The 26950-nt window shown below is 40.9% G+C and overlaps 2 protein-coding genes across 7 annotated transcripts in view; one reads left to right on the top strand and one right to left on the bottom strand.

Annotated features, from left to right (window-relative positions):
• The window catches only part of Insyn2a (inhibitory synaptic factor 2A), a 55201-nt gene extending 44865 nt beyond the window's left edge, over positions 1–10336 (bottom strand). For 4 of the 5 annotated variants that reach the window (XM_004838735.3, XM_004838737.3, XM_087185611.1 and 1 more), the window contains exon 1: positions 10179–10336. The gene's annotated coding sequence lies outside the window, so the exon portion shown is untranslated. The remainder of the gene's footprint in view (positions 1–10178) is intronic. The other variant, XM_087185610.1, reaches the window with a different exon arrangement.
• Positions 1–26950, top strand: part of Dock1 (dedicator of cytokinesis 1) — a 530482-nt gene that overhangs the window by 267818 nt on the left and 235714 nt on the right. The gene's annotated exons all lie outside the window — the stretch shown is intronic.

Raw genomic sequence — 26950 nt, 5'->3', positions numbered from 1 at the left:
GGACAGTGTCTCTCAAGCCATTCTCTCTCTCTCTCCTGTGCCCAGTCATCCTTCAATTGTTGACTGATTTAAGAATGTGATTTCTATTACAGTATCCTTACAGTTGAAGCCTTGCCTATGGTATGTCAAGAAAGGTTAGGACATATACACAATATTAGTGGTTTTTGAAGATTCTTTCTATATTAATTTACTACTTGGTTGCTCACGTTAAGTGGAACATGGCTGAACTGTGAAACTCTGGTAGAAGAAGAAAGAAGAGGGGATAGAGTTTCACAGATTTATTTTATCAGTACTAGGAATTGAACCCAGATCCTTCATACTGAGTTAAGGCCCCAGCCTTTTAAAAATTTTTTTCTTTAATTTTTATTAAGACAGGGTCTTGCTAAGTCACCCAGGCTAGACTTGAACTTGTGATCCTTCCACCCCAGCCTCACAGATTGCTGGGATTGCTGGGATTACATGCACCATCATGCCTGGCTCATAACTTTTTCATAAACCATATCTACAGATTGTTCAGCTTCTGAATATTGATGAAACTAACTGGAGTTTGGTTATTGCAAATATTTTTGTGTGTGCTGATGGAAGAGAAAGAGATAGTACAAGCATAAAAATTAGTGGGTAGTCCCCCAAATGGTCATGTTTAGCATTTAATCATGTAGTGCATCAGGGTCTTTACTACTTATTTGTTGTAGGAAATGACTTGCTAGGAATTATCACTAAATTTATATTATCCAACTTTCTTCAGAATAGAATGTGGTAGTGGCAAAGTTAATTAAGAATCTAACTCAAATATCTCATTAGCTTTGAATAACAAAATTTTAGAGCATGGCATCTTTCCTAGTCTCAGCCTTCTAACTAACTGTAGAGGAAAAATCACTGAGCTTCACGGGGATAAAAGCATTTATAGCACATTAGTGGGTCTGGTTACTTCAGAAGGACACAGTAGTTTGAGTGAAGTAATTGTCATTTTCTACACTTTGAATTGAGAACAATGAAGAAAAAAGTATACTCAATAAATAAAATAAATATTTAGAAATATTCTCTTACTACTATTACCCACTAAGATCAATATGGAGAGGAAGGTACATTTCAGGTGATTGGGGAAATTCAGAGAGGGAATGGAAGGGGGGATACTGAGTCTGAAGAAATGCACAGATGGACAGTTAGGCACACGCAGACAGGACAGGGTGATGGTGAGGAAAGACAGTGCAGGGAAATTGTAGCACATCCTGTTTTGTGTTCACTTGCAGGAGCTTTGGGGAGTTCTGGTGGCCTTGAATCACCACTATCAACCGTTTGGCTGTTCTTCATGGGAACTGCAGCAACACTTTCTATTCCTGTCCAGAATGAAACCTGTCACTTCATCCTGGCAAAGAACACAGAGCAAGGCTAGGGCAGGCATCCCAGGCAGTTAGGCGCCCAGCACACGATGAGCTCGAGTGTAAATTTAATGAAGAGTCAGAGTTTGCATTCTTGTTTGCCTCTATCTTTCAAACTCCCCAGCAGGTTTTCACAAGGATCATGGAAAATGGAAGGAGAGAACAATAGAATAACACTGTAGTTTCTGACTAGAAGTTACCATTGAAGTGAGTAAGCAGGACTGATAATCTGTGAAATGATTCTCTGTAGACTTCAGAATCTTAAAAAGTTTTTTAAAAAAGGAAACCATAAATCTTTCCCAAACCTCAAGTGACCCTGCTATGCTTTGGTTTTTGTAAAGCTTTGGAGGAGGATGTATGTGTTGAAATATAGGAATCTTGCACATTTTGTTTGTTTTCTTGTGTGTTTAAAGAAAGCAGTGCCTGCTTTGTGAAAGGGGAAAACCAAGAGGGTGGATGATCTCCCATAGGAAGGAGAAGAACATGCATTTTCATTAAGGGCTCTATTCCTAGTCTGGCTCTGGAATGAGACACTTGTAGGACAGGAAATGAGTCCATTACAAAAGAAGAAAGGAAGAAAGAATATATTGGTTCCCCACCCCAATTCAAGTACGTAAGAACTTCTGGGGATGAAAACTAGGTAGCAGTATTTTTTTTTTTTTTAACTGCTCAGATAATTTTAAGAAAACGGTCCTGAAAAAGAATCATTAGCCTACATGTTTTATTTTTCTTCCACACAGCCTTGTTCTCATCTACTTCTTGCCTTATTCCTAAAGTTCAAGTCAATACGTGGCACATAAAACTCTCCCAGAAATGTCTACTGAATGAAGGGATAAATGAATGAATGAACCAGGGAGCAGGGCATGCTGGCCCCTTGCATTTTTTTCTAGAATGGTGGTGAAACACAGCCAGGTGATGGGTCCCTCACTAATACTGGTAGCACTCACACCAGGACCAGCAGTAGGTGTTTTCCATGGCTTCGCTCTGCCTGTCTTGTACATCAGCAGTCAGAGCAGATTCACATCACACAAGGGAAAAACGAGTGACTAGTCACAATCATGGTTTAAACTTCAGGTCTTTCACAATGTAAATTGATTACTGAATGACAGATTCCAGATGTACTCCTGGGGCAGGTCCATAGCAGGAATAGTACATATTCTTACTCTTAGGACTTTTTAAAAATGTTTCTGGTCGAGCATGCAAAATATCTAGAATTCTGTCCCTTTCTAGGAATGCCATTAGTTGGGCAGTTCTTTAACCATGGATATGGAGGCTGAGATGTGTTATTTAGTACATTGTTAGTTTTTTCAGTGAATCACTTACTTTTGGATTTTATATATGCAGGAGGTTGATGTTCAAGGTCATCTGTTTAGCATTTTCACATTCTAGGATGCTTTTAGACCCAGTGATTCCTGGCTGCAGTCTTTTAAGAACTACAGTTGAGGGATCAACTGGTTGACTTTGAGTTCTGGCCCTTCCAGAGTCCTAAGGAAGTGACAGAGCTCACGGGAGTAAAAGATATTAATAAGAGTAAAAGATGATAATAAATAACACTTATGTAGTGTTCACTACAGGTTAGGTACCATTCTGTACTTTGTATATTTTTAGACATTGTTTTCTCCAAATATTCTTGAAAGGAGAAATTACCAGTTTTAATAAAGCCACAGAAACTGACACATGGATAGTCTAGTCATGTGCCCACATTTCACACAGCAAGTTACTGTCAGAGATGGGAGTGCAAGTAAGGATGTTTTGGCTGGGAGCCTAGGCTCTCTGGTGCTCCTTTCTGGGCTGCACAGGACTGAGGAGGTCAGAACCCATGAAACTCTCAATATTTGGCCCTGGTAATGAAGTAGACAAGGACAACATACTTGGAATTATGTTGTGTATGTACACAGCAATGGATATGTTACTAGAGAGAAACTAGCTGGAGAAATAACCAACAGAAGCTTTCAACTTTGAAAGGCACATTGAAAATCGTATGATCATCCTAGACCAGTGATGGTGAACCTTTCAGAGCTTTCAGTGATAAACACCTGGCTTCAGCATGTGGCTACCACTATCCTAGACTTTTCCTTTAAAGTTGAGCCCATTAGTGGTCATTTTGGTTAACTCTCAGTATAGAGTTAGAATTGATGGTTGTATGTAGAATTTCAATCATTACCAGGAATGAACTGATGTCACCAAGCAGTGTCTACCACTCAGCATTCGATCCTGCCCTTCTTTATAGGGATAACTGCTGAGTAAGACTGGGAGCTATTTTCATGGGTCTAAAGTTCCATCCTCAAGTCTAACTCTGAGTATTTTTGCCACATTAACAAATAGAATAATAGATACAATAAAGAAAGTAGAGATCTACTTAGAGAAGGGTTAATAATGTACATGGAGACACATAATAATAGCCAGAACAAAAGAAATCAAATAGGGTTGCAAACTATTTCAGTGAAGGCACTGAGCCAACAACTACCATTAAAACAAACACAAAGAATAAATAATTGAAAAAAGCTGTTACCATTGGGCTCTTAAATGGCCCAAGAAATGAAATGAAAAATATGACTTGAAAGTGAGAAACTGATTGTTTTTAGCATTTCTTTAATTTCAAACTCTATATTTACATGTGTAGCACACCAAGAACTCTTTGACACTGCTATATGATCCAAGTTATGGGAATCTCAAATTTATGATCATCTGGACTCTAATCATTTGTGCCATATGACTTCAAAAAGAAAAATAAGGAAAGAATCTGTATGCACCACTCTATTATTTTTTTTAAAGTGATTAATTGATGGATCTAGCACAGAAATCGATTAGGTTGATGTCACAATGTCAAACTGAGATGTGAGGTCAGGGCTGAGAGGCAGACTTCTGATGTTTGCAGCTGGCCCAATGAATGCTCCAGTTGTTTTCATAAAGCTCTAGCAAAAATTTCTTTAATCTCAAAATCTCAACATTTTGGGTTTGAGAGTATTAGTCTGTCTGATGCAAGACCATGTTGTCTTCTCATCTTGCCTTGTTTCATGTACTCTAATAGTAGGTCACAAAATTCATAATCATTCTTTCTTTAAAAACAGCCTTTACACAAGTAAATTTTACCAAAAGAAATTCTGGAGGGTGAATTTAGTGGTAGAAACCCTACCCTTTGGTATTTTCTTTTCTTTTCCTTTCTTTCCCCTATCACCACTGTGGTCCTGGGATTGAACCCAGGGGTGCTGAGCTGCATGCCCAGCTCTTTTTATTTCTAGGCAGGGTCTCATTAAGTTGCCCAGACTGGCCCCTGACTTGTGATTCTTCTTGCCTCAGCCACCCCAGGTAGCTGGGACTACAGGGGTTAAAAAAAACACAACAACTTGAAATGGTAATAGCAGTTATTTCCCCATCAGGATTTCCTGAATTTTTAGCAAAGTCACAGACTGAGTTTACTGTTAATAGCCTTTTTAAATATTTATAAAGTACCTGTTACTAGATAGTACTTTGCTTTATCTTTTAAGAATTTTATTGTGTTGTGAATCTTTTGGTCCATTTTTTCCCCCATAGGAAGTAATGATGAAAAACTTTGTTTTAAAAATATTCAGATGAAAGCTCATACTTATGTTTCTAATTAACCACCATGTTCCCCTATATTTCCAGCCCCACTGGCTCCCAGACTTGTTTCCATTAAACTAACCTATCCACTTATTGGCCTTGGGCAGCATCTTTATTCCTTTCTTCCCCAGTTGCCATGTTACAAGTATTTTCCAGCTGGGATGTTTCTCTTAAAACTGTCCCCTTATTCCTACCCCCAGTGCCACCAGTTTCCTCCAGCACTAAGTTACTTCTTATCTGTGGTCTCTTCTCAACTCTCCTCCAATTCTTTTTTATCTGGTTTATTTATGAATAGTAAGACAAGATTCTGATAGTATATATTCATGTTCAGAACATTCAATAAACATAGGCCTCTACTGTCCTGCTGGTTCCTCCTCAGACTGGCTTCAAACTATCTTCACTCTGATACCAGCCCCCAAGCCTTTTGTGAAAGGTCACACCACACTCTTCCTGTGCAAGTACCTTGTTCTGAGCATGGTACCACTTGACTGAAGCCCTAGAACACCCATGTGCTGGGCTCAGGGGCCCCATCTCAATCTTCACCCTGCAATCCAGGCATGACGTCATTTCTTGAAAACTCATGTTCTGATTGTCCAGCCTGTAAATCTTCAAGTGCTTGCCATCTCCTATCCTCCTCCTAGACTGAGTTTCCTGAGTACCTCAAGACCTTGCTCATTGCCTTGGCCATTGCTGCCACTGCTCAGTACATCATTTCCATGAATGACAAATCCCATCCAAACAAAGCCATCTGTGTATCAATCCACCTTCCTTATGCCTGCCCCATTTTAGGAGCCCAGATTTTATAGTTCCACTACATTTCCAAGGATGCTAAAATCACTTACTGCAAAAATAAGCAGATTTAGTGAAGCAAAATGCAGATAATATGAGGCATGTAGATTCTAACCACTAAGAACATATGGAAGGGATTTTTGTTTACAGGGCAATTGACCAGTGCAGGATACTTTCCTGAAAATGAGTGTGTAAGGACCTACATTACCAATGGAATGACGTCGAATTATGAAGATTGTTCAGTTTCATTAAGGATGGAACATACCCTGATGGGCTTCTCAACAGAGCCACTGAGAAGAGGCCCCTATGCCTTGAGTCTGCCCTGTGCCCCCTTCCCCTCTGGAGCATGTCTAGAGAAAAAGTGACTTTTATTTGCAAAGCTGCTTGTACTATTTTCAGCATTTACACAGCCTCTTTCTCATGTCTCTTATATGGTATAGTTTACTGCATTTCATTTTATGCCCAAGGCTAGATTATTAAGGATTGAATTGGAATTTTCCATAGTAACTGCGATATAAGCTTCAACCAGCACATTGACATGCTGGTATGATATTTTTAAATTTTCTTTACTATAGTATTGGCTGAAATAGTGTTACTTATGTGCATGTACACAGTGTAAAGATGAATCTCTGGCCTTTTCTTGCTCCGACTTCCTAACATCAGGATGATATGGTAAAGAGACAGGTCTCTCAATGGACAACACTTTGAGCTATCACTGTACTATATAAAAGCAGTATTCACAAATAATGACTTTGGAAAGAGTTATTTCTAAATCCATGTCAAATATGGGGTTAGCCAAAAGGTTTATAGAGTAAATCAGACATATAATTCCTCGTTGTCCTTAATACCTGCTTTTCTGGATTCATTGTCAATTCTCCCACTTAGAGCTGGGAATACGTGGTCAGCAGAAAGACACAGGGATATTGCCAGTGTTTCGTTTTTATTTAAGGTAGTGATTTGTAATTTGATAGTATTGTTATACACCTCAAAGTCCTTCAACTCACTCATGGTTTGAATAAAGCCTGAAGTAGGTATGACTCACATTCACACTGAATATCCTGGTGACTTAAAGCAAAGGGATTTCTGAAAGAGACTGTTATTAGGACCAGGCGAAGTCTCTGAGGTTATAGGGTGCCTTAATCCGAGAGGCAAGATTCTTAATTGGCTGGAGATACCTTAGTGCTGTGAGGATCTGAACATATACGTTATCGGACATTGTGCACAGGTTAAAACTGTACTTCACTATGGCTTACTGCTCAGCACAAGACTTTATCCAAACAACTTATTTTTATAAATTATGCAAGGGTACCTGCAACTGTTTCCAAATCTGTATTCTGTCCTTAATATGTAAGATGAATACATTTTAAAAATAAACTGATAAAAATCATTAAGTTTTACTACATTTGCATCAAGATTAGCTTGTGTGGATAAAGGCTTCTTTGAATGTTGGTATCGGGAACTTCACAGGAATGCACGTGTTGTCCGGTAATATCAATTATATTAAATTTTTGTTTTAAAAAATTGAAGGCACTCCATAATGTTATGAAATATTAAAATCAAATATGTGAGGAGAATAAAAAGAATCTGCTTCATAAATTATGTCAGCTAATTTTGGGTTCAGGAATGTAGATCTCAGTGGAATTATGGTGGATAAAGAATTTAGCCCTTCACATTTATAAAGAGCTGTTTAAAACAGTGATGCTTGTTTTATCTAGGGAGTCCCTATGACCTCCCCATTCCCCAAATGACCGTGTTTGCCTAGGTCTGTACACCTTGTGTGATTATCTAAATGACCTGTTAGGCAGCATCCTTCATGTTTATCTGCTTGGTGTCTGATGGGTTGGTCCAGCACCTTAGAATAAAAGTCCCTGGTGAGCCCTACACTGTCCTTCTGAGTGAATGCTTGTCCATAAAACTGCTGCTTTGTGATGTGGCTGTGATCGCTTCTGTATCATTATTTTCTGGGAAACAGCCTGGCCCCAACATAAGGAGTCTGCCTCTCATATGAGAGTTTAGTCTTTTCTCTAAACGAGACAGCCATGGGTCAGAATGAACAAGAGAATACAAATGTCCAGCCACACAAATGAATCTGTCCAACTGCTCCACTGTGATCAACTGTTGTTTGTGAGAATCATTTTTTATTTTGTTTATTTTATTGTCTAGGGGCCTTTCTTGTAGATGGATGCCTTTCATGTACAATTATTCTATTTGTTTATTAATATTTTCTAAAACAAAATTTTCTCTGCAGAGGAAGAAATAAAAGATTAAAAATTTTCCATCCTCACAGGGGGGCTGAACAATTGTAGCAAAACAAAGAAGCCCCCCAAATAAGTCAAGTAATGGAGTATCCAGGTTTTTGTAAGCTTGTTGAGCAAAGGTGGAACTTTCTAGCTTTAGCCTTGTAAGCCTGTTTCTTAACTAATAACATTTCTCAAAAGGATAATGGGCTTGATTTAGGTAAAAGTTTCCAAGTCTTCATCACAATAGTAAAATAAAAAGTCGCAGCGACTGTAGTAAAGTTTAAAGGCATGCTTTGCTTTTCAAGGGCATCCTGTTTTTAAGTAGAGGTCTTTCCATTCACTAAAGAAATTAAACTGAATCACCCTATCATTTTAAGGAAATGATGGATTCAGTGGAGAAAACAAAACTCTGTAGCTAACATAATTTATGCAAAATCATGTAATTAGTGATAGCTGTGCTAGACTTTTTCCTCCGAATGTGCCTTTGATAAAACCCGTTGTGAGGAGCAGTGCCATCTAATGTAAGTAGTAAACATGGATAGTAAATTATTAATATCTGGTGAGGCATGCGGATGGCAGGACTTCCATATTTTTCCTCTGAGCTGCTTGTGCATGTTTGCTAATCATTCTTGCAAAAAAACCTGTAAAGATAAATATGAACTTTGAAAAGTAACATTCAACAGGATATGAATGTAATAAATAGCACAATGTGACCGCCTCTGCATAGTGAAATGATGGTTCCTTTCTGCTCAAGCTGTAGCATAAGCTATTTTAATAAGGTTATACTATTTTCATATATGCACTGTGCAATAATTGGGAATGACCTGAGTCTTGTGATTTGGGTGGCATTTTTAAATCAAGTCCCCAGCGCTGTAACCTTGACAGTCCCTTGAATGGGATATGGAAAGGTAACCCCCAGGCAAGTCCTTCTCCACTGACCTCGACCCTCTGCTAGCCAGAGCTAGCCAGTGATCTTCTGAAATGATCACTTGGTTGCTAGCCAAGGAAGGGCTTGCCCAAAGTTCCTTCCTACTCTTGCCAGTTTCACCTCAGGATGCTTAGGCAGAATTTCAGCACCTAAGCAGACAAGGTCAAAATAAACTGCTTCACTGCTGCTTCTGGCTCAGGGGCCCAAGAGGGCATCCAGCCACTCAGTACAGACCTGCATCAGGAGAGAGAAAGGACCTGAGCCCTGGTATGAAGAGGAGCAAAATGCACCTATTTTCTCCCTTATTTACTCCAGGGGCGACTCTCCTCCCCCACTCCTGGCATTTCTTTAGCACTGGCTCCATCTCCCTGTGGCATATTTTTGGGTAGTAGAATGCTGAGGTCACAGGGAGAGACTCTTAGCAATGGAGACGCCAGCCAGAAGAACCCTGAGCATGAACCAGCAAGTCGCAGACTCTTGCTCTTGACTTTGGGTTCCAGTCGCTGCCTGTCCCCTAGCTGGCCCAAGGCTCTCTCCTCTCTCCTGCCCTCACCGCCAGCGTGCCCACTTGCTTGGTTTGTAGCATTGGTTGGTTTCCCACGCCTGTGCGGATCAAACTACTGGATGCCAGGCACCCGGAAGCCCATGGGCACGGACCCCAGCCCGCAGCCCTGTGGAGGTGCCAACACGAGCTAGCTAGGAGACGGACATTTCACGTGGGCATCTGCTTTTGCTCCTGCTCAAGCCTCTCCAGAGTAGCCGGCTTCAGGGGTCCTCTGCTCGGACTTACGCCCCCCCCGCCCCCGCCCCCGCCCCCCAAGTTAATCAGCCTTACTTGGCCAGTTCGCTTTAGTTTGGAAAATACTTAAAAGCCTCGAAATGTTCCCTAGAAGCAGCCGCCCCCAGGTCCCCCTAGTTCTGCCTGGCTGGGGCTGTCGGGCGTTCATGAGGCTGTGGCGTTTGTCTAGAATCCACATAGCACACGCAGCCCCGCTTCTCGCTGGCGGTGGCCAAAGTTGCCAGGTACCCCTGGTCTACCGGGTCGCTCCAGATGCGGTTGCATAACCTCGCCCCCTGCCCGCCGCCTACCTCCGGGTCAGCTCCAGGTTGCACCAGCGGGTCCTGGCCCAGGGGAAGTCGGTTTGGGGGCGAGTGCGTGCACCTGAGCTAGGGTCGGTGTCTGTCCCGGCGGTGCTCTGCCCGCGGCCAAGTAGAGCAGGCGCCGAGGCGCGGGAGGAGGGAACGCGGGGCTCGGCTTACCTTCTGCTGCTTACAGATAAGTCGAGGTCGGTGCAGCGCCTGGCTCAGGCATGTCTCTCCGCGGACCCTGGCAAGCCTGGCGCGGCACGGAGCACTCGGGGCAGGGCATCCGCGGCAAAGCTCCTCCGGCTCGCGCGGCGGAAGGCTCAGCTCTCGGGACTTGGCCGGCTGCGCTCTGCCGCCCGCCCCCTCCACTGCCGCCGGCCCGGCCCGCCTGGCCCGGCCGGCCCCCGCGCCGCAGCTCGCGTCCCTCCGGCCCCACTCAGCAACGCCCGCGGGGAGGTAGCGGCTCGGCCGGCTCCGGGGACGCCCGCGCGCTCGCTCGTTCGCGGCGCGGCGGAGGAGCCAGCCACAGCCGCCCGGCTCCGTGCTCCTCCGATGTCCTCATTTACTGCAATTGTCTTCAGCGAGATCTCAGAGCCCGGGCCAGGGGGGCGGGGGCGGAGAGGGGGAGGGAGCAGGAGGGAAGTCCTTGCAGCCGCTCCTGGGTCCCAGCTACTCCGCGGAGCCAGGCGGCCAGAGGAGAGGGCGCCCGGAGCCGCTCGCCTATCTGTCGCCTGTGCGCTCCGCTGGCACCGAGGCAGGCGGAGCCCCGGGCCCGCGGGGCGGGGGCGGCGCGGGGCCAGGCCGGGGCGCGCGCGTTTGGTGGGGGACCTGGAGAGAGTGGAGGAGCTCCCTCCCACCGACGCCCGAGTGGGAGCTGGAGAAGGAGGTGGAAGGAACTGCAGCCGGCTGCCGCCTGCGCGCCGGGCTCCAAGGCGGTGCGTCCTCGAGGTTTTTGAGCTGCAGGCGGCGCTGCACAGCCCAGGAACTTGTTGAGTCTGTCCTGGAGCTGCCTGCGGACCAACTGGCAGGCCAGGGACTCTGTGTTTTTTCTTAGGGGTCAGTGGGGCCCGGTTTGATGGCTTCTCGCTGTACCAATCAGCGCAGCCCAGTGGGTCTTTGAAAACTGGAGACTCCAGAGACTTAACTGGGGACTGTGGGGGAATAGGCACCTGCCCCCTCACCTGCAGATTGCTGCATGGTGGAGGCCTAGGTCAGTCACTTACCTGTGCTGGGTCAGCCTGGAGTCCGTCCCCTCCAAATGAAGACTTAGAAGGCAGAACAGCTTCCAGTGGCCTGTTTTGGAATACTCCAAAACAGGCACCACCACTGCTTCTAAGCAGGATTCCCCTGCTCAGTTGCCACACATACCACCCATGTGTCTGAAGCCACAGGATACTTATTGTGTTCCTTAGGGGTAGAGTTGAGTTCATTTGGGCAAGAGATGTATCTGGGCTACACAAGGAGCCTACACAAGAATAATCCCATCCACAAATCGACCAGAGTATTGGGTCTTCTGATCTCTGACCACGGCCCAGGGTCTCCCTGATGCCTGAAGTCTAATGCCTGGCCCTGGGACTAAGCATGTAGCTGGCTGCAAGTCTCTTAGGGCCCTCAGTTTCCTCTCAGAGCACTCTTGAAAGTAGCCACATTTGTTAGTTTGAATATTTACAAGGAAAGAACAGAGAAATGGTGGACCCAAGAGTAGTGATGGGTTGTGGAAGATGAATTGAGAGGAAAAGTGGTTAAGTCCTCTCACCCCGTCCCCCACCTCCCCAGACACATCAGGGCTTTCACATTTTTCTCAGCATATCCTTTAGTCCCTGCAGTGGGCACCAGCTCTGTGCTCCTGTGTCCTAGCCAGACTATTGCTCCATCCTTGTTCATTGAGCTGAATTGAGCTTAGCAGCCTGCTTTGTATAGTGTCTGTTCTTTACAAATGGCTTTATATGAAATATTTTATTTGTCTGTGTATGGGTGCTTTGCCATGATGTGTCCAGCCATTGCAGAAGAAAAATATTCTAAAATACTGAGGATTTGTCTCAGTAGCCTTTAGGATACAACTCTGCTCTCCTTGAGGTCCAGACATCCCCAGGAAGAGAGTTCTGAACCCATGCATTCAAACTTTGACCAACTCACTTTTTAAAAAATAATCTTACTGAATCTAGATCTCCCAAGTCTGATTGTTATCCCATTTACTTCTCTCTGTAACGAGGAAGGCAGTTGTATGCAGATTGGAGAGGCATACCTAGTTATGTTTGAACAGCCTACAAACCTGCAGCTGCCTCTGCTGCCCAGAGGAGCCAGAAAGGTGTCTCAGACTTGGGGAAATTTAACACCAGATGGCAGGGGTTCCTGCTACTGACCCCTTTAACATACTCCTTTTACAGATGAGCTTTTGCAACTGTGGGCTCCAGGGATTCTCTCAGAGGCATAAGGAACTTTGTGTAAATATTGCTTTATTGCAAATCCATAGAATCGAAATCTGCCTTCCATCTCTTAAACATGCAATTGTAAATAAAGCTTCCAGGAAACACAAAAATGGTGCTGGTGGTTATAGAAAGCTAAAGTTTTAGGGGCCATGAGTGGAAACAGATAAACATAAATGCATGTACAGGACGGCTGTGTCAGCCACTGATGGCACTGTGAGCTGGCAGGAAAACATCTCTAAGGATGGTGTTATTTGAGATGCCTCTAGGTAGAAAGTGAAGCACTGTAAATGGCAGATTAGAAAAATCTACTTATATGAAGAGAAGGGTTTAATTGAGCTTTGTAGCCTCATCGAGACCATTTTGAGTTGTTTAGTTGCCTAGTAGACTTCAGTTGTTTCTCTCAGTCTATTAAAATCATTGGTATCCTTCCTCTTTTCTGAAGAACTCATTTATCTGTTGCCCTATTTAAGTGCCAGTCTTTAGCATCACAAATTAGAATAATGATGAGAACTTGTCTCACCAGACCTTTGGCCATGGATGAGTGTTCCACATGCATAGCTTTCATGCACCATCATACTCAGATCTTTAAGGCAAACATCATGTTAGAGGCTGACAAAAGGTGATTGTCCACAGACCTTCATTATGTTATTATTATTTTTTATCGACAGGATGTATGGATATTTTTAGAGTCGATGAGTTTTTTAATTTACCTTCCTCAGAAAAGGGAATGATATGATAGTAGATTCATCTCAGGAATCAATTAGCTATAATTGGTTTCTTATATTTTGCTTCAAAATTTTGCTTAAAATATGGTAGATTTGCAAAGGGAAAACTAGCTATCATCCAAGAGGAATTTCCTGAATGCAGAGGCTTCTAGAGAATAGAAATAAAAAGAAGTACAAGGCAGCTAACTAGTCAGACTATTCCAGGCTTCTTTTGCCTTCTTGGAAGCATGCATGTATTGTATGCAATTCTGTATGCAGAATTGCTGGAGTTCTGAGTCTTGACTTCCACATTCAAAAACACTAAGAATATACAAGTCAAAGATATTCAAAATTGTTCATAATAGTTTTGTTTATATTAGTTCCAAGCTGAAAAATAACCCAAATACCTATCCACATTGGAATGGATAGAAATTTATTCTTTTATTCATAGTCTAGCAGCAGCAACAACAACAACAAAATCCTTAGTTACTGATGCTTGCAGCAGTCTGGAGAACTTTTACAAACATTGTGCAGAACAAAGAGCCAGACACAAGAATATGTATCATATGATTCATTTAAGATGAAGTCTAAGAATGTGAAAGAGTTATCAATGGTGGTATGTGTCAGAGTGATGGTTGCTTTTGGGGAATGATATTGGCACAAGGCCACAGCACCTTCACACATGCTGAATTGTTCTGTGTCTTGAATTTGGTACTGCAGTTCCATAGTTCTATACATATATAGAACTTCATCAAGTTCTCTTGTTTCAGTTTGATTCCATTTTGTCTGAGCATAGCCACTGAGTCATTGCAGTGTCTACACACTAGTAATTCATCCCTTTAAATGAACCAGCTTATCAGTCAATGAGATTAACTTGTATCTACTGAATTCGCTTCCTCTTTGAAACCTAAGGTAAGGAAAAAAGAGAGGTGTTCCAAAACCAGCTGCTGCCATGGGTAAAATGTCTTAAGTAGCTCCCGATGAGGCTGCTGATGGACCCCTGTCTTCCTCACTCTCAGATGAACCCATGTCAGAGTTCAAGTGGAAACAATTTCCCCACTTCTTACTTTTAATATTCTTGAGTGACTCTAGGAAAGCAGGTTATATCTTCCAGTTCAGAAGCTGCAGTAACCATCTACCTGCGTACCACTCCTACAAAGGAGAGGTAGCTCATATCCAGTACAACTGCAGGATTGAGATCAGTAACATCAGGAAGTTTTACTTTCTCTTTCAAGAACAAGAGGGGCAGAGCACTCAAAAGGCTCTCCAGCCAGCCCTCATCTTTGACTGAGAGACCTGTGAGAAGCCCTTTAGGATCATTCCTTTGTCATACTGGACTCGCACATTCACTGTCTGCTTTCTGGACTCCGTTTTGATTTTATAGACTCTCTTTGTATATATTCCCCTACCTATGGCTCTTCCATTGTCTTGGCAGCTATGTCTTGTTTCCTTCCATAAGAAAACACAGCTGTGTTTCTGAGTGCTGATCCACCCTTCAGGATGCTTCTCAACTCCTAGTCTTCTTTTCTTTCTACAGGGACAGATTAGAGATAGCTTATTAGCTCAAAATATAGTTTGAGAAAAACAATGTTGTGAAGATTGGTTGGAATCCCTAGTTTTCTATACTACATCATTGTGAATCTAATTTTTTTAATAAGGAATAGGATTGTTTCATTTTTAAAGAAAACAAAAGTGGCTCTAGGTTCTCTTTAACGCACCATTGAACTGTGGTGGTAATCAATGAGAAAGAACAGAGGGTTTGAATATTTGCTTCTGGCTTCCCCCTGCCTACCTTCTAAACCTCTCACAGGACTCTCCTCAAACACAAAGGCTTCCATTCCAAAAGTCATTTGCCTCTTCTTTCTGCTAGTTGGACTCACAAAGGAAATAAACATGTACACTTTATTTTGTTGACCTTAATTTGGTCAGTCTGTGAGATGAAGTCCATAGGGTTTCTTATTATCCAGGTCTAATCTACTGAGGACCAAACGTTGTCAGCCACAGGTAGATGGCTAATGGGCTTTTCTTAATCCCTGCTGGTCACGCACCCGTCTCTTAGTATGCTGAAGCCAGCTTCTCAGAAAACAGCTCATATGGTCAGGTCAAAAAGTGATACCTTTGACCAGAAATGGGTCACGAAGGGATAGAAGTTGCTTTCAAATTCCAGTGTCTAGCCTGCAAATCCACTTTGCATGTGTTAAGACTGTTCACTGCCCTCCCCTCTGCAGTCTACCCTAGCACATGGGTGGCCTGGGGTCAGCTCAGAGGGGCTGCAGGAAGGCCTAAAGTCCTCTGTAGCCACACAGGGTAGCACATAATTGTGTAATTGCTCTTACGCATTTGGTGTAGGAATTTCCTTGTTTGCCCCCCTTTCTCACCTTAGAAGTCACAGGCATGGAGGCTTGGCAGGAGAAGGAAGATAGAATAGATATCGGAAGCCTTATATTCTGTTTTTTTTTTTTCCCTTTCCCATATCCAGTTTGGATATGAGACTGATATGATGCTCCACTTTCATTGTGTCCTTGCATCATGACAGGCCTAGGTACATTGTGCATTATTGTCTTTTGTCCTTACAAGACAAATGTGAAGTGGGTAATAGAAAACTTTTTCCACAGATCAGAATAGGTAGGTGATTTCTCCAAGGTCATACAGTTAGGAAACAATGAAGCCTAGATTCAAATGCAGTTCTGCACATTGCAAAACTTCCTGCTCAGGTTTATTATTTTTATCTGTTAGTGTTGTCCCATTTGAACCAAGCATTACTTAGATATTATGTTGCTAATTGAGGAGTGGCATTAACTACTGGAATCCTGTTACCAGCCCTAAGCAACACCAGGTACCTATGTCCAAAGTAGATTGCACCCCTTTAGGCGCTTATAGGACCTGGTTGCTGCTTATGGGACTAATTCTGGGCCATGCCAAGTATTGTTCTCATTCTAAGCTCCCAAAGAGGAAATAATACCTCTGGCTTGTGAAGAGTGTCTTTGACCAGATATATATGCATATATACACACGTATATATACATACCTTTATTAGCCATACCTTATCTTCTCATTGTATCAGTTGTACTTTGAAATAAAAATAATAACTGGAACAGCAATAGATCATAATGATTTTGTATTTCAGTAACACTGTATGTTTCTCTCACATAATTTCAAAGATACTATCACATATTTTCTTCATTGAATAACAGCTATTAAACTAATCCATAGCAGCACACACATATATGCCACAAAAGACTGCTTCATGTTTTCTGGTGCCAGATGTAGTGACATGTTATACCATGGTCTGTGTTCTCATCCCTGAGCTTGAGTCACTATGCACAGGGCAGTTGTTTTTAGGGTTTTTAAATAAGATGATTAACACACTGTACATATAATTCCAATTATCTATCCTTGACAATTTTATACTCTCAGAGCAATAAATTATTTTGCTAATTTAGGTCTAAGAATTGATTACCTGACTTTAGATGTTGTATTTAGTTACAAGGAGTGTGGCTCCTGCATGGGGTAGGGGTAGTTCCTGAGCGTTGGAAAGGCAGACTTTGATTCTTCAGTGCCACATTTCAAACGGGAAGATTATGCAAATTTAAAAAGTATCTGTAGTTATGTTTGATAATCTCTAAGGTTATGGGCAGACTTTCAGTCCCATCCTTTTCATAAACATTTTCTTTTTTCATATTACTTAATCCTTGGGGAATTAAACAAATAGGTCATTACCGTAATTCCTCTGCACTGTGGACTTCAGATCTTCCTGTTTTCAATATGCCTAATTTCTGTTTTGGCACATTCTACAGCCATGTTGTACTTTAAACGTGTGTGTGACTTTACAGGCTGATTCCTAGGTGCTCATTGATTAGTACTGTTCCACATTTCAGTAATGTCAAGGTAATAATCAAAGCATTAATACATTTTATAAGCGTTTTTCATTTCTTTCAGAACTCAAAGAAAAGCAAGACACTGTTTTTAAATGTTGCTTAGTATTGCCACCTCCTCCTCCTCCTCTTCCTCCTCCTCCCCTCCTCCTCCTCCCCTCCATTCCCCCCCCCCTTAGTTTACAACCATATACATAGAAAGTTTGTCATCATCATCATGGAATCAGAATCCCTGTATGTCAGCCATCACACCTCCTGAGTTTCTCTTGCTGACCTGGAAGGAGACCTGTGAAGGCTTCCCCCAGGTCCTCTTAGGTCTTGGGGGAAGGTGTTGAGATTCCCGGAGACTTGTTTCATTCAGGGAGGCAAATTATACAGACCTTTTTCTTATTTGTGTACAGTGGTTAACTGTTTCACTGGATTGAAGGAAGAAATTTGAAAGTATGTTTTTAAAAACAAATGTGATGGCAATTTGGAAATTGAGTCATAAGAAAGATGCACTAGCATTATCAGAGAAATCTATTACTGAGATAAAGGAAATTTAAGTTTATTTTGTGTATTTTCTGCGCAAACACCAAATATTCATTTCAGAACTTGTTGAATGTTAAAAATGATACCCCACGGTAGAACAATTAAGAAGTGGAATGAGAGTTCAAGAGAATATGATCAATGGTGCCATAAATGGCTACTTTAGGCACCAATTCCACTTGTCATCCTTGTATATTATTTGTCTTCTTGGTGCCTATCTTGAGTTCAGATCTCTCTGCCCACTGGAATGTGGCTCACCTCATTCCATTTGATCAGCACATAAAGACATAGAATTACCCTTCTCTTAGGATATCTCAGGCTATGTGTGGTATGCCCTGAAGTTCTAGTAGAAGATGAAATTTATTGATGATTTATTTTGTTCACTGAATCTGAATAGGAAAATGAAGGAATTCATTTTAATGGTATTTTTCCTCTTTCCCAGAGGAGTAAATATTGTCACATGAAATTACTGATGATACTTTCGACTCCCTTAAAATAAAACTTGTGATTCATTCATTCACACCATGAAAATAGTAAAGAGCCAACATCTTCACCTGCAGATTCATCAGTTATTGGCTCTTTCCTTTTTGGTCCCTGGGTGTTAATGAACATTTGCGCCTCTGGAGCTTTCTCTGCTGCTGACTCCAGTATGGCTAAAAGAATGTGGTTTTGGCTGCCAGTTCCTCCTCTGAGTCTCAGACCTAGGATTTTCATGTTCTGTCCCCTTTATTGTAGGCAAATTGCAGGAAGTTAATTTGATATTTTAGATAGCTTCTCATGAGAAAATAGAATAAGCAGATTGGAATTGAGAGAGTAAATAAGCAAAGCCAAGTCATAAGTTTGGTCACCATCGCCTCCTGCTTGAGTAAGTGGCCTAAACCAGAGCTCCACAGCATGGAACATGTCATGTGGCTTTGAGAAAAAAATACTTTCCTCCATTAGGTTTGTGGTACAGCTTGCTGTGGAATTTTTGCTTTTGCAATGGAAAATAAACATATTTTATTAATATTTAAAGGAAATTTTGAAACATTTCTGAAATGCTACCAGCTTTAGTTGTGACACATGTGATAAGTGTTGAAATATGGAATATGTTTGTCATGAAATTTAAAGAAATTCTATTAAAGTAAAAATAATATCTGTATACCATGTAAAAAGAAAGATCTCCTTTAGACTTCTCTAGATTTTACTTCTTGATAAGCATGCATAATCGCTACATTTGAATACCGACTACAATCAGTATTTAAAGAGTTTTTGGTCTACAATTATAATCCTCTTTAGCAAACTCCCTGTATGAAAGTGTGACTTCCCAACAAGAGAGCTGACAGATAAAATTCTCATTTTGATTAAGGCTACCTTCTCACACCTGCTGTTACCCTTGCATTTAGAGGGATTCCATTTGTCAAACATTATTTTTATACAAATGGAATTACTATATTAAGTATAATCATATTTTTTATATGTATGCATGTATAGATTTACTTATTTACTCTTTCCAAAATTTTGGTGAATTTCTCCACATCTTAAATGAGTAGGAACATGAAATTGACAAGATTTGGATTGTTGAAGTATGACACAGGTGGCCTGAATTCATTCAAGTCCCCCCTCCACCTTCTAGATGCAGTTTATTTAGTGGAAAGCAGCCCGACAAATAAAGTGGTTGATTTAACTCCCACAGAGCTTGACACCATGCTAGGGGCTTTGCACAGTTTTCTCTTACTTGCATCACTTCAGCTACATTGATTTACTAAATATTTTGCTTAAAATGTGTGCCAGGTTTTCCTGGATAAATGACAAGTCTTGTCATGTTAGGTTCTAGTCTGTGATGTGCAAACAGGTTGGGAAGCAATCTCTCCTTTGTTCACTCTTTTTGTTTTGTTTTGTGTTGTTTTTTTGCTGTACTAGGGTTTGAACCTAAGACCTTCACACTGATCTACTTTCCCAGCCTTTAATTTTTTCTTTTTCAATTTTGTTTAAAAAAAAAATTAGGAGGGCATAGTCTCACTGAATCACTAAGCTTCCCAGGCTGGGCTTCTACTTGCCATCCTCCTGCCTCTGTCGTCCAGAGTGCTAGGATTACAAGCATGTGCCACCAGCCTGCTTGTTCACTCTTTTATAGTCTGGCGTTTCCTGGGGAAAATGAAAATCAGAACTGTCTCTCATTGTTTTCTCTTAATTGCACTAATGCTATTTATGCCATTGTGTTCTTCTATGTGAGTCATGGTACTAGAACTTAACAAAAATTAGCATCCTAGTTTTCCTTAAAGCTCTGTGAAAGCCGGTAGTCATCAATACCATGTGTCAGATGGGGTAATGAGCATGGTTTGGTCAGTGAAAATGACCAAGTGAGGAATCGCCTATGGAAACCCTCCTAACAAGGAATGTTCAGGGATTGCCTCCACACATATCAGATAAAAGTGTCCAACTTGTAGTGAGGCAAAAGATGGATGTGTTATGACCTTGTTTGTTTTAAAATGTACCTGAATGTACCAGTACCACCTGTGGAAAACGTGGAAACCCTCTTCTTTTTTCCCAGGGAAGCAGAGGAGCACTGACTCTTGTACATGTTGAGGACACACATGATTTTGACGTTTTGAGATTGTCTTAATAGTAAGCTCACTGTATACCTAAATGCTGATTGAGAGATTCATTTATAGCAGGTATTGCAAAAATTTTCATGAAGAGTTAACTATAAATATTTTTAACTTTGTGTGTCATAATGTCTCTGTAGGAAAACCCATCTCTACTGTTGAAGCAGGAAAGCCGCTATAAACATTACGTATACAACTGAGCAATGACTGAGTTCCAATAAAACTTTATTTACAAACCTAGGAACTGGGCTAGATTCAGTCCACAGACTATAGTGTCTTGACCACTAGTTTATGGTACAAGTTATTTGTAGAATTTTAGTACTGTAGGTGGACCCCCAGTTTTAAGAGTGAATTAAACCATTTGATTCATCACAAGAAAATACAGTGCATTTGAATTTTGCTTCTCATTACTCTGGATCCCAGCCTAACCTTGCCTCATTTGGGATTTGGGCAGATTGACAATAGTATATCACATTGGGTATTACTTCTGGTGAGGAATATGGTGATGGAGACATTCATCTGTTATTATTTGGATAACAAATGATGATTCTATGCCCTAAGAATTAACATTCTTGGTGGGGGGGCCCTGAAAACCTGCAATGACAATGAAAAACAATTGAGGATAGCAAAATCTTTGTAATTGCGAACCAGAATTTTGCTTTACTAATTAAGAAAATAATGCACTGTAGTTGTTCAAACTAGAATGCAGTAATCCCTTCAAAGAGATTTGCCCCTCCAGGACACTAGATAACACTCAATTATTAATATTGGATTTTCATCTCATCCCAAAGGAGTAGCTTTGCTGTAGGATATCTGATGGCTTCAAAACAATTGAGGTAGTTAAGTTTTTATAGTTGTTCTTTATAACCATAAGAAAAGTGATTACGTGTTGGCTTCATAGGAATGTTTTCACTAAAATAAGAATCAATATCAATCAAATATCCCTTTCATGTTATGTTTAATGCTGTAGATTTGAATATTATCAGGGAGCTAAGATTTCATGACCCCATAGTATTATTTTGTTGAACATGCTGAAAATGTGACATAGTGATTATTAAACTCAGCAGATGTCATTATATATTGTCACCCCATTTTAGGGTTTATCTGTATTCTGTCATCTGTTAGTTCTTTGCAATATTCCCTAAGGATATAAGACAAACTTAATTTATGTAGCAGTATTTTGGGTTGCCTCTCATTGAGATTATGTAGCTCCAGTATTAAAATTAGTTTACTGTGCATAATGCTATAATACTTGGAGTTGTAGTTACTGCAGTCTCTCTTAAGTGATGGCTTTTGTGTTTACTTGGCAACAAAAAACTTAACCTACAATGCATTATTCTTGAGTGTCTTTAATTGAAGGAAGCATTTTTGAATTTATTTTCTCACTCTCTAAGACTTGGAAGCCCTGAAAGACTTTGAATATCCATCCACAGGCAAGTCTTTGGGTTTGGTTTGGTTTGGTTTGGTTTGGTTTGGTTTTTGCTTTTCTTTAACTAGTGACTGGCAGCTTTGAGAACCAGTTTCATCTTCCTTACACTGAAATTTCACTAGATGAATTAGAACATTCAACTCATACAAGTGAGAGGATTGAGCTTGCCTTTAGGGGTTTAGAGTGAAAAGTCAAGCCTATGAGAGCATGTTTTAGGGCCTATCTTGGACTTTATAAGAGAAAATAAAATCTGAGGCCTTTCCTTGTGGAAAAACCTTATTTGAATTTGAAGACTGAAAAGACAAGCAAGGGCAAGGTGAAGCCACCCTGAGAGCAGAGTGGGGCCGTGGGAGGAGCCTTGGGACTGTACTTACATAGACTCTAGGGTGAGGGTAGATTCATCTCCACTGTGAGAACAGGAAGTTCAGCACTGTGATGTGGTTCCCATTACACCCTGTGAGGTGGGTGCTTAAAGGGTGTCATCAAAGCCATTCTTCCTTTTTTCCTTGAGTGGTGCTGCCTTTCATTTTAAAATGATGGATTTGAAAAAGATGTGTAGTAAAAGTACAAGAAAATGATTCACAGCCAAAAGTACTCGATCAAATATGGGGGAAAAACGAATACTTCCCACAAGTGTGGCAATTAAGCATTACATGTAGTTTGTGGAAAAAACCTTTCAGTGTCCCAGGGATTGGGATAGCAATTCCAAATGTATTTGCTCCCTCCTCTTGCTAGGATGTAACCCAAATATGAAGAACCTCTGAGCAGGGAAATTTAGCTAAGAGCCTAGGTAACATATCCTGTTATAGTCTGAGTTCACCTTAGTAGGGCAGCAAGAGTTTGCATTTCCCGTGTGTCCCATCCCTAGGACATGGTGGCTTGGAATAAGGAGAAGGCACACTTGCTTGCTGTGCCCTGGGGCTAAGTTATAATTCTCTCTTCATAGTCACTTGGATACATTACAATGTAGTGCCAGTCTTTTTTCCTCCAATCAGGAAAAAAGGAGATTTCTTTTCTCAGTTTCTTGGTTCCCTCACTGAGAGAATGAAATTTTTTATGAAGTCTTAAATTTGGTGGTTATTGCCCCATTACCTATGGAAACTACTGTAAAGACCTCATTCAGCTGCCATCAACACGAGCTGTGGGTATCATCACTGCCACATAAGGTGGCCCTGGTGCTCATCCTGGGAAGAAAAGTCCCTGCTTGTCTCTGCAAATGACTCCCACTGAAGCTGTGGAGAGGCAAGGAGTCACACGAGGCGTTAGACAAGCCATAAAGAGACCAGTGCCTGAGAATTTCTTCTGAAGGCTGCGAGACCCTGTGCATTTGGACAATAATGCAGTCAGAAGGGGGCTATCTGTGATTACTGGAAAGTAACTCTCAGGCTGAGTCCAGGAAACTAGAATGCATATTCACTGGGAGCCAAGTTAGGCTGTTTCTTATCCCTCCTCTTCAGTCTTGTCTGTTCTTGAGTCTGTCCATCCCTCAGTCTGGCCTCTAAATTACAGCCTGTATGGTGCAGGCCATTGTCTGGAGATGACTTCTTGTCTTCAGTCTTTCTCTCTGTATCTCTTCCCAAGGAAGATTCCTCAGTCTCTCACACTTGTAATCTTAATGTGAATTACATCTCTTTCCTGCATTGTTCTAGGTTTTACTATTCTGTAAATGACTACAATTCAGGCTCACAATATTCTTGTGTCTCATTACTATGCGACAAGCTACTTAATGACTTAAATATATTATAGCCAGCAACTCTTATTACAGGATCCAATTTACTTTCTTATATTTTACTGTTTTCTTTCCCTATATTATTTACTTTTTAAAAATTCATTGAACACTTTGCATGAGATCTACCTTTATCACAGATTTTTAAGTGTACATTATGGTATTGTTGACTGTAAGTGCAGTGTTAAGCATGGCAGATCTCCATCAATAAAACTTTATGCCACTGTATAGGATATTTATTTATTTATTGGCACAAATATAAAGTTTATTAATGATGTATGCCACAATACAATTTAAACATAACTTACATATATGTCCACATGCATACATATATACAAATAACATACAGAAATAAGAGACAGGCCTACTAACTTAACTTGAAGGACATAAGTTATGAATCTAAACTTTTTAAATTACCTTTGAAATAAGTTTTAAATTTTCATCTTTTAAAATCAAAGATACTGTAGTCATATAAAATGTATCTGGGGGTGGAGTTGGAATATTATATTAAAAACTGACTGACTTAAAATGCAAAGCTACAATTAGGAAATAGAACACAAGCACAGTTTTCCATTAAATTAATGACAGTAATATTAAGTAAGCTGCTAGTGTTGACATTATCTGTTCATATACTTTGACATTTTATGGAGGGACGTTTGGATTCCTATCCAACGTTTAGCACTCTACTAGTTCAATAGGTATCATTTCTCCTTGTTCCTAAAATCCTCTCTTTAAATTTTGTGTTGTCAGCTCTTTGCTGTTTACAAAGTCTCACTCTTTAGGCATTCAAGCATTCTATGTTGATGGGATAAAATACCTGGCATACACAACTAAAAGGAGAAAAGTTTACTTGGAGTTGGTTGTCTCAAAAGCAGAAGGATCAAAGCGCAAGAGCATAGTAAAAGAAAGCTCTTTGCTTCTTGGGAGCAGGAAAGCAGGGAGGAGGAGGGGAAGGAGGAGGGAAGGGGAGGGGGAGGGGAGGGGGAGGGAGAGGGAGAAACAGTGAAACAAGCAGGAGATGAGGGAGCCAGGAACAAGAATATGGCGTGTTAACACTCTCTTTGGTCTCCTTCTTCCAATCAACTGTGCCTCCAAATAGCATGTTCTGCAGTGAATTAATCAGTGGATTAATTCACTGATAAGTATAGCGCCCCCAAGATCTAATCACCTTCCCAAAGTCCCACCTCTGAATATGTGAAGCTTTTGAGAGATAGTTTTTGGTCCAAACTATAATATCATCCAACTTTACAAACAAAAGCAAACATGAACCTTTATGGATCCCCTGTCTTGCTGCAGCTGCCTCTTCATTTCTGTGCTGTAAAACTCCATTCAATGCTCTTGTGTGCACAATGTCAGCAATTCTATTCTTCTCTGTTCTGTCACAAACACCATCCAGGTAGCATTTTTTTCTCTGATTGCTCCATATAACTTCTCCTTTTGAGGTTATGTTTAGATTCATATTACTACATACAACAGGAAACCTTTCCTGAAACACTGTTGGGCATCCAGGACTTTAAAGTTACAGCTTTTCCTTCAGTCTCATTGCCTATTAATTCTTAGTCTTCTTTGTGTGTTGAATTTTATAAGCTAAACTCATATTAGTCTTCTCCATGACTTAGTTCTGTGTACTTTTTTTCTATTCTCATCCACTCCCATGCTGTTCTACTCCACATCATTAAATTCTTTAAATGGACCAATATATATTTTCTAGGTAAAAACTTTCTTCATAATTACAGCTGAGCTCATACAATGATTAATTCAGTGTCTTTTCTTCATTATCTAATTGTTATCTCAGACACACTAGGTGATAGTTGAATTGGTTCTGTTACCTCAAGAAAAGTGCATGAACATGTAGCCATAAATGAGTTGATAAATTAAAGTGAATGTTAGCAAAAGTTGTGGGTCTGGTATAGCTGCAGAAGAAGCGAGTTGTTCTGCACTGCGTTTTCCTAACAGTCCTCATTCACTTAGTTTTCAAGCTTGTTGCTGCCAGTCATGCTGATACATCAGTAACAGTCAGATTCCCAATTTAAGTCCTGTATAGTTTCTGTGCTTACCAGTAATTGTAAATGAAGTAAGTCTTCAGGCCCATTTCACCTTTCCCTTTCAAGAATTTATATTTCTATATTTTAAAGCATTTTTCAGTATCAGGTTAATTTGTACAGTTACATTCAGATAAAATACTAAATACACCAATCAAGGGTGAAAGTTAGTAGAGGTCTGTTCTAGCAACCACATGAGTTAACACAGTGACCCCGAGATTTGTCTCATATCATTTCTTATAGTTACTTAAGGATCAAGTCCTGGCTGTTAATTTACATTTTATTGTGTTTCTTTTCTCTGCTTTTGCCCATTTTCCCATGTTTGTTTTCTGTGATCATCTTCCAAATAAAATCTCTCCATGCACATTCTTATTTCAGGTCCTTCTCTTGAAGAAAATTCAAATTAAGAAAGTAATTCAGTAGAAGTCTTCATTCTCTTAGGATTTGTTTTATTTCAGGTCTCTATCAACCATGATCTTCCACCATTGTTGGTATTCCAACTACGGTGGTGTGGTGTGCTTTATTGCAGAGATTCTTTTCATTTTTTTCAGTGGGCTTCAGTTTTCATCAAGGAGCCTGAGAGAGGCCCTCTTTCTGTTGTTCACTTCTGCTGTATCTTCTGGAGCTCAGGACAATGGCCTTTATGAACCCCTGGGCCTTTTCGGTGTGGATCTAGGTATAGGCACAGTCTGGAGGCTAGAGGCAGGTGTGTGTGTGTGTGTGTGTGTGTGTGTGTGTGTGTCTGTGTGTGTGTGTCTGTGTCTGTGTGCTCTGTATAGGATATTTAAAGTCATAGCTTGGCTGTGGAGCCCTGTGTGCTAATTGTGGAAAGGTCTGACTAGAGAAAGCCAAGAGCAAGTGGCTAGGTAAATGGAGCTTTTGTGTCTATCAGACAGGATATTTGTCTTGGTATAGTCTGTGGGTGGATAGTCTTGGGTTCCAGGCTAATAGTCTCAGATATCCAGAGAGGAGTGGCACTTAAGTATACTTCTGATAATCCTCTTAGAGCACTCCTGCTATGCATTTACTGACCTTGGCAAAGGAACCAACTGTCTCCTATTTTCCAGATGTTACACCCCCATTTATCAATTTAGGGTCCAGGGAACTGATCTGGTGAGCATCTGGCATTCCATAGAGGAAATACAGTTGCTTGTGTGCATTTCATTATTGCCATATTTGCTTTTGACATTTAACAGCTTTTATTATTGAATTTTGAAGACACTGATATTATAGTAGAAATTATAAGGTTAGATAATTGCTCAAATAAGAAAAATTCAGACATCATTATTTTTTAGAAACACCAGCCACCTCCACTGTCCAGGCTGCCCCTTGACAGGAGCCCTGACTATTTCCCAGGATATTTGCAGAGGTAGAGCAGGTTCCAAGAAACATCTGTCCTTCCTTGACCCTCCGGCCTTATAGTCTAATCTTACATGCAGATCATTTACTCTCTATGGAGTCTGGCTGCAAATTGTTAAATAATTCACTGTAGCCATCATTCTGGAGTTACCAAACAGTGCCACTTTAAAGTATAGGTGTCCAACCTTTTGGCTTGCCTGGACCACATTGAGTGAAACAGAATTGTTTTGGGCTTCATATAAAACATATAAGACAGCCAATGCATA

Source organism: Heterocephalus glaber, unplaced genomic scaffold (assembly GCF_053883595.1).
Source record: "Heterocephalus glaber isolate CG9 unplaced genomic scaffold, H.glaber_assembly_v1.0 deba00001497, whole genome shotgun sequence".
NCBI classification, from domain to species: domain Eukaryota; kingdom Metazoa; phylum Chordata; class Mammalia; order Rodentia; family Bathyergidae; genus Heterocephalus; species Heterocephalus glaber.
Note: the sequence above shows the minus strand (reverse complement) of the source record. Positions and strands in the feature narration are given on the sequence as shown.